Source organism: Gorilla gorilla, chromosome 9, assembly GCF_029281585.2.
Source record: "Gorilla gorilla gorilla isolate KB3781 chromosome 9, NHGRI_mGorGor1-v2.1_pri, whole genome shotgun sequence".
Classification (NCBI taxonomy): Eukaryota; Metazoa; Chordata; class Mammalia; order Primates; family Hominidae; genus Gorilla; species Gorilla gorilla.
The window spans coordinates 84,513,020-84,520,716 of NC_073233.2; the positions used below are offsets into that span (position 1 = coordinate 84,513,020).

The 7,697-nt window shown below is 53.2% G+C and overlaps 1 long non-coding RNA gene across 2 annotated transcripts; it reads right to left on the bottom strand.

Annotated features, from left to right (window-relative positions):
- Nucleotides 1-2,578: 2,578 nt before the first annotated feature.
- LOC109028821 (uncharacterized) lies at nucleotides 2,579-7,359 on the bottom strand. 2 transcript variants are annotated; one of them, XR_010129167.1, is made up of 3 exons: nucleotides 7,132-7,359; nucleotides 3,511-5,421; nucleotides 2,579-2,964 (listed from the first exon to the last, which is right to left on the bottom strand). It is a non-coding gene; the product is annotated as an uncharacterized lncRNA (long non-coding RNA). The 2 variants fall into 2 exon arrangements; XR_002007794.3 differs by having other exon boundaries at nucleotides 7,128-7,359.
- Nucleotides 7,360-7,697: the final 338 nt, after the last annotated feature.

The window sequence follows — 7,697 nt, forward strand, 5'->3', positions numbered from 1 at the left end:
CAAAGCCCAAGCTCCTCAACCTGGAGTTCAAGGCCTTTCTTAATGTTCTGCTGGCTCCTGTTGACCCTGTGAGCAGCCATGCTGCAGGTGTTCCCATTGTGTGCTGTTTCCAACGGGCAAGACTTGGTCCTCATCTGCAAGCCTTTGTCTCCCAGCTCCCTCTGCCCCAGGCTCTTTTCTCCTCCTCTTTCTGGACTGTGTGGTAACCACCCACTCACTCTTCAAGGATCTGTTCCCCACAGATTTCCCCACAGGTGGCATTGACTTCCCTACACCGAGCCCTGTGCAGACTTAACTGAGCCCGTGACACTGGATGTACCGCCCCTCCCCATTCTGGGAGTGCCTCAGGCCCCGGCCAGGTTTTACTGAGCTCAGGTAAAAAGCACAGAAGGAAGGAAGGGAGTGGAAAGGAAGGCACTTATTGTAGGTCCCTGCTCAAGCACCTCCTCTCCTAGAAAACCCCTAGACAGATGGCATCTCCTGTCACTGCCACCCAGACACTTATGACAGAGTCGCTGGCTAACTCACACCAGAGTTACTCGTGTTGACATGGCCTCTGGAATGGCGGAACTGCAGTCCCATTTAGGCCACACTGATTCACAGATGGTGAAGTGAGGCCCAGAGACAAGCAGTCAGGGCTGGGTGTTACTCAGCAGGCTGGAGCCGAGCCAGGATTTCAATTCTTATCCGTCTGACTCCAAACCCCATGCTCTTTCCCATGAACCCGCTGTCTGCCTCTGTCCCCAGGCAGCGGAAGGCCCCGCTCTCGATACCTGATGTGGGCACTTCTGGACCCTGAGAGCCCATCGTGGGGACAGCAGAGCCCAGAGCCTCACCTAGGCCCATAGGAGCCACAAGCTCCAGGCCCAGGCACAACACATCCAGTGGCTCCACGGGTGTGGTGGGTAAGGGGCATTCAGAGGCCATGCAAAGTCCTTGTGAGGTTCTGGGGTGGGGGCAGCAGGGACTGAGCCTTTGCAGGGCATTCACTCTGCACCCAATCCTTCCCAGGCCTTGTCTCTGTAAAGCTCACTCCAGCTCAGCCAGGCAGAGGTCATTCTATGATTCGACACCCCACTCCCATTTCCTCCCTGACCCCAGCCCTTATCACACTGTCCACAGAGCCAGGACTCTTGGGCTTGATTCTCAGCCCTGCCACTCACTTGCTTTGGGAACAAAGTGCCTTAAGCTCCCTGTGCCTCAATTTCCTCCTCCATGACAATGTTGGGAGACAGTAGGGTTGTTTTGGGAATTAAATGAGTCAATACTGTGTAAATCACTCAGAACAATGGCAGGTGGTAAGTGCTCTAAGGCAAGCCTCATCATCATCATCATCATCATCATCATCATCATCGTCATCATCGTCGTCGTCATTTTACCTGTTTGTCTTGCCCACTGGACAGCGGACTCCAGAGGGCTGTGTTTTCTGGACTCTGCTTCTCCCCAGTGCCCAGCCCTGAGCCTAGCTAGCAGGGGGACTTCCTGCATGTTTGTGTGAGGACAAACTTTCGGCGAGTGAAGTGAACAGACTTGCTCTAGGTCACCCAGATCCACCACTGCGGACCATGTTTCCCTCGTTCTCCGGGCAGGGTGGGCACTGTGCTGCACACACACGGGGCATATTGGCCAAGATGGCATTCACAGAAAGGGCTCCTTGCGGCCCCTCGAAATCTGAGTGTGACTTAAAGGAAAAATATGCCCCAGGTATTAGAGAAGGGGGCGCCGGGGCTGGCCTTCCCATCTCATGCATTTGCAGGGCTGCAGAAAGGGGGTGGGGAGGAAGGTGGGGTCTGGCTAGGGGAAGGCCCACCCCACTGCGTCTGCTTTGTGTCTTCCTAGGGCGGGTGCGTTGCATCCAGGGCTGTGTGGAGGGAGAGTTTACATTCCCAAGTACCTTAGACAAGGTGACTGATAAGAACGTCTCTGGTCTGGGAGCTTCTGCAGTGACTTTATCTCTCTAGATAGGGCCAGGCTGGCCTGGGCTAAGGAGAGAAGGGGAGGGGATCTTGTGGTATCTGGGAAGCCTCAGAGCTCAGGCTTATCTGCGGCTGTGCCCACCTGGCTCTGAGGTCCCTGGCCCAGCTCCTGCTGCCGTGCCCTCCACGCCCCCACCTTATTCACCCTTGAGCAGCTCCTGCCTGGGCCTGCCTAGCCACACTCTGCAGCCTCCCATGTCTTGGTCAGTCTATGAGCCACCTGAGGACAGGTCCTCCTCAGGAACCTGCACAGAGCTAGGCACCTTGTTTTTAGCATCCGGCCTAAACTTATTTCCTCCCAGACTCCCTGAAAACCTGCTCCTCCTCTCTCCCTCCCAGTCAGAGACTGGGGTGACGTCTTTGACCCCTTCCTTTTTCCCAAGCCTCATGTCCCTGCGTCCACTTAATGAGCACTCATTATGTTCCAGGCACTTTATTAAATCTCTCCAAGACTCCTCAGGGGCACTATTATAATTCCCATTTGACACAGAGGGATTTGTCATATAGGGTTGGTGACTTGCCCTAGGGCACCCATCTGAAAGCAACAGAGCTGGGCTTTGAGCTTAGTTTGGAAGGCACAGTTGTGGGTGGGAGGACTGACTCCAGGTTCTGTCTGTGGGGTGGGGATGAAGCATGGGTTGGGGAGCTTGCCTGTACCTGGGGAGAGCTGCAGAGGAAGAGGGGGGCTATTCCTGTTACCTGGTGCTGTGTACCAAGCCACCGTGAAAATTGGTGGCTTGAGACAATGACATTTAGTTTGTTCTCAAGTCTGCATTTGGGCAGGGCTCAGAGAGGATGGTTTGTCTCTGCTCCTCTGGACATTACCTGGGATGCATTGAAGTCTGGAAACTGAAATCATTTGAAGAGTTGGTTTATTTATATGTCTGGCAGCTGAAGCTTGGGCTGTTGGCCAGAACAACTATAGTGGCCTCTGCATGTAGCTTGGGCTTCCTCACAATATGGTGTCTGAGTCCCAAGGGCAAGCATGCTGAGAGAAAGACAGAGACAGAAAGATAGACAGACAGATGGGTGGCGGCTGTACCACCTTTTAGGTTTAGCCTAGGAAGTTTTCATGTCAATTCTATCACATTCTTTTCATGGAGGCCATCTCAAAGCCATGCCCAGTTTCAAGGGGAAGAGCAATGGACTCCATCTCCTGATGGGGAATGACAAGTTTCCAGGGTATAGAATTAGGAACACTCCTGAAATCATTTTTGGGAAATTTCAGTCTACCATAGGGACCTCCTCTCCTGGCCTCTCCTGGGTGGTTCCACTTCCCTGACCTGGCAGGACACTTCTGGGAGCTCGACCAATGCTGCTTCTCTCACCCCAGCTTTGGAAGCATAGACGTCAGTCGGGGGAGGAGCAGAGCCAGTGAGTGGCTGTGTACTGAGCACTGGCTGCGTCCCAGGCCTCCCCCGGGTGCTTGTGTGCCTTCTTTCATTGGATCCCCACCATACTCCCACATCATGTGCAGTGTGGCTCCTATTTTGTCAGTGAGGAAACTGAGGCTGAGAGAGGTGAGGTGACTTACCAAGACCACCAGGGCTCATCAGGGAGGCTGGGATTTGAAGCCAGGTCTGTGTAGCTCTGAAGGCCTTTCTCTTGCCACTGCACAGCTGTCCACAGGCTCAAGATAGGGAAGACCCCAGAGGGAGAGGGATTAAGGATAGTGACCTTAGGATCAGAACAAATTGTGTCCTCACTGAAGCTCCTTAACTTTGAGCAGGTCACTTCATTGCTCTGAGCCTCAGTCTCCTCATGAGTCCAGTGGGGCTATGGCCTCCACATCACAGATGTAAGAAAACATAATGAAATAAAATAATATTTGCTATAAGCTTGGCACAGCCTCTGGCTCATCATCCATGGGACCCAGGCCACCCAGCCCCTTCCTAGACAGGACCTGCTCGCCTGTGGGGAGTGAGCAGGTCGGTGGCTGCCTGAGGACTGGGCCTGCTGCCACTCACCAAGGGGGAGCCCCTGGGTTCCTGTTGGCTATTTTTAGGACTGTGTGGGCAACCACAGAACCACATGTGGGGTTTACCACCGCTTGGCCAAGCCCGGAAGAACAAGAGAATGCTCCTGACGACAGAGGACAGGCATCTGAGGTGGGATGGGCCTCACTTCCTTCCCAGCATCTCCAGGTTGACAAAGGCAGAGAGCCTCTCCAAGCCTCAGTTTCCTCATCTATAAAATGGGGATAATAGTAAAAACAATAGCCCACATTTTTGCAGTCCTCACCATGTGCTAGATGCCAGTCAAGCCCTTCATGGGTGTCATCTCACGTGATCTGTGATTCCCGTGAGGGAGGCTGGAAGAGGCGGAAGTTGCTCAGCTAGAAGAGGGGGCAGGAATGGAACCAGGCCTGGCTCTTTTAACCGCTCTGCTCCCAGCCTCTCCAAACAGACTAGAAGAAAGGTCACAAGGATTAGCTAAGAGTACAGATGTGGATGTGTTTTTTAAACTGTAACAGAATGTCAACCAAACAGGCCCAGGGACAGGGACAACCTAGGCTAGGAGCTTAGGACTATGCTCCGTGGAGACGCCTCCAAAAAAATCAAGCTTTGAAAGCTACTACTGAGAGGTGGACTAAAGACCAGAGGTGGCAGCAAGATTTCCCTGGTCCACAGCAGTTCTCAGAGGAGCCCCAGACTCAGGCCCACCCACTTCCTCATTCACGTGGGTCCCTGACAAGCTTACCTTTTGGGTCCAGGAAACCATGTTCCTGGAAGAGCCACCAGCCATGGTTAGGACTCAGAAGTTCTGTAATTTCCCAAGAGGAAAAGACAGAAAAGGGCAACAGGGCATGTGTGTGCCCACACAGACATTTGCCTGCGACCATGTGCACTCACACCACGTGAATCGCACATGCGCACAGGCAAATATACCTATCCACACACTCATAGATCTCCAGCCACACCTGTTCACACAGGCACACACACACACACATACACATCGCACCCATATTCCTGTATTAAGATGCACCTATGGAGTATGTACAGACGTTACACAAACATCCACACGCATCCCATACGCTTAAATGGATCAGCATAAATACACAAACATGCATCTATGCACAAAGCATAAACACGTGCAAATACACATATTTACATGTGTCCAGTCATCATACACTTCTGTGGATAAACAGGTACATGTACTCAATTCACTTATTGTGTAAAGTTGTATACACATTGCGACTCACACAAACACATGCATGCACATACACACACGGGTATACCTATGTGCTTAACAATGGTTGGCACAGATCCATAAGCATCCGCATGTATATACCACCACCACGCATCATAGCCATCCGCATCTGCACATGCAAATTCGTGTGCACACACCTGCATGCACACACTCTTACCTGCATGCCTGCAGCTCGCCCATGCTACACACGGTGTGTACACCTTGCCTTTTCTGGCTCCTTTGTTGCTGAGCGATCCTGCAAAGGTGCAGAAACACAAACACCTAGTTCCACTTCACCTGAAAACCCCCAAACCCTGGGTGCGTGGGAGGGTGAACCAGATGCCCTCCCTGTGGGGGGCACAGTGGAAATTATGACCCAAGTTGACTTTTACAATAAGAGCAAAGGTGAGGGGTTTTTCCACCTGGTTACCTCACTGTGTTGGGGCTGACCAGGGCCACCCCTGCTAATCCACCTCCTGTGGGCCCCTCCAATTACCCAGGGTGCTCAGGTTCAACATGGGCTCAACATCTCCTTAGTTTACTCAGCAGTTAACGAGCCAGAGCCTGGACCTGCCTGTGTGTCAGGCCCTGGGCTGAGGGTTGGGCTGGGGAGATGCGGTGGATCTGGCCCGGCCCATGCAGCTGGAAAGTGGGAGGAGGCCTGGTTGGTGGGGTCTGTGGGAGGCTCTAGGTCAAATTCCTAAAAATGGATCTGCTTGATGACCACCTTGCCAACTGATCAGGTTTTCAAATGACCAATTTGCCAATACCAAACTTACCAATTTACTATTCATTTTTTCCAAAGTATATAGCAATTGTATTGGATAGATTGACACTGGTTTTCATTTCATCTTCATAGTTCATTTTAAGGAATGTTTAGATGGTCAAAAGCTAAGTGTCAGGGAGTGGTTTCATTTAGTAAAGGCACTTAACATTTGGAATTGGAGAGGGACTTTCTGGGTACATCTACCAGGAATGGGGCATTCTGGGAGCTCTGTAGCAAGACAGGCCTTCAGGGACCACCTGACTCCCCAGAGCCATGTGGCCTGTGTCTGGGTTGTCCTTGGACTGGCTCTGTGTCCTGGGCCAGGCCCCTTCTCCTGTCTGGGTCTCAGTCTCCTGGCTATAAAGAGCTCAGCTTTTGGGACTTGCTGATGTTTGATGAGACCCTGGAGCTACCTGTGACCTCAGTCTCCGAGTGTGGCCAGGGTCCAGGCCATGGGAGCCAGAGAAGGTGCTGACTCTGCTGAGGCAGCCCAGCCCTGCTTGGAAGTCAAGGCTGTTGTGTTGGTGCCTCTATCTGAACTGTGACATTTCTGGGTCCTGTCCCCAGCCCCAGGCAGAGGGGCCTTGCATGCTCTGTGCGGGGAGCATGGGGCTGCAGAGGGTGGGGCCCAACTAACTTTCCTTTCCTGGTAACACGCTTGCTAAGCTCATTTCCTTTTTCTGAAGGGAAATGCCATTGACATCACACCACTGGATTTTCAGTGACGCAAGATGAGAACTCGTGAGCCCTTCGCAGGCAAGAAGGGTGCACGCGTGGGCTGGGCACAGATCTGACCCGGGGCAGATTCGGAGAACCTCTGATCTGAGGCTCCTAGCCCTTGCTTTAGAGATGGGGACCCCTAGGTCAGAGAGGGGTAGAGACATGCCCTGGGTTCCACAGCCAGACAGCAGGGCTGGGGCCAGATCCCAGGCCCCTGCCTCCCAGCCCAGGGCTCTAGATGAAGGGGCCTGACTTGCCGTCTCAACCTATCTTAATAGTGGCACCAACATCCACCAAGTTGCCTAGGCCACAAACGGGTCTCACTGCACTCCTCCCTCCCAGCACCCTCCTCCTGGCAGCAGCACTCATAGCTGTCTCCTGCAGTCCATTACAGGCCACTCCCTGGCTCAGGCCGCCTTGTCTGTCTCCAGGACCCCAGTCCAGGAAATACCTGGCCACTGCTCAGGCCTCCCTACCTACATCCAGGCTTCTCCCTCCAGTCCATCTTCTGTTCAGCTGCCTGGGTGACTTGGCTAAAACACAGAGCCCACAGTGTCAGTCCCCAGGGCAACCCTTCCAGGGCTCCTTGGCTGGGCATCCCAGACTCTCCGTGGTGCTTGCGCCTCCTCCCAGCAGCTGCCCCTGACACGCCCCTTTGCTCCCTCGGTGCAGAAGCTGCCTGCCCTCTTCAGAGTGTGCATCCTCTCTGCATCTGCTGTTCCTGCGCCGTTTCCTCTTTGGGAACTCCTCCCTCTGCAGGCACGTTCCTGTTTTTGCTCACTCCTGAGGAAAGCTCACACTGCCCGATCTCCCTTCCCCCACCCCAGCCTTGGAGGGAACGTCTAGGTCTTCCTCCCCACCTCCTTGACAGCAGCAAAGACATTTTGTTGTGGAAAATTTCAAACACACAACAAAAATAGTACAAAAACCACTGTGTATTCCTCACCCAGCTTCGACCCTCCCCGACTCAGGGCCACTCTTGTTTCATTTCTATCCCCCAACTCCTCCCCACTGGATTACTCAGAGCAAATTTAAACATCAGATAA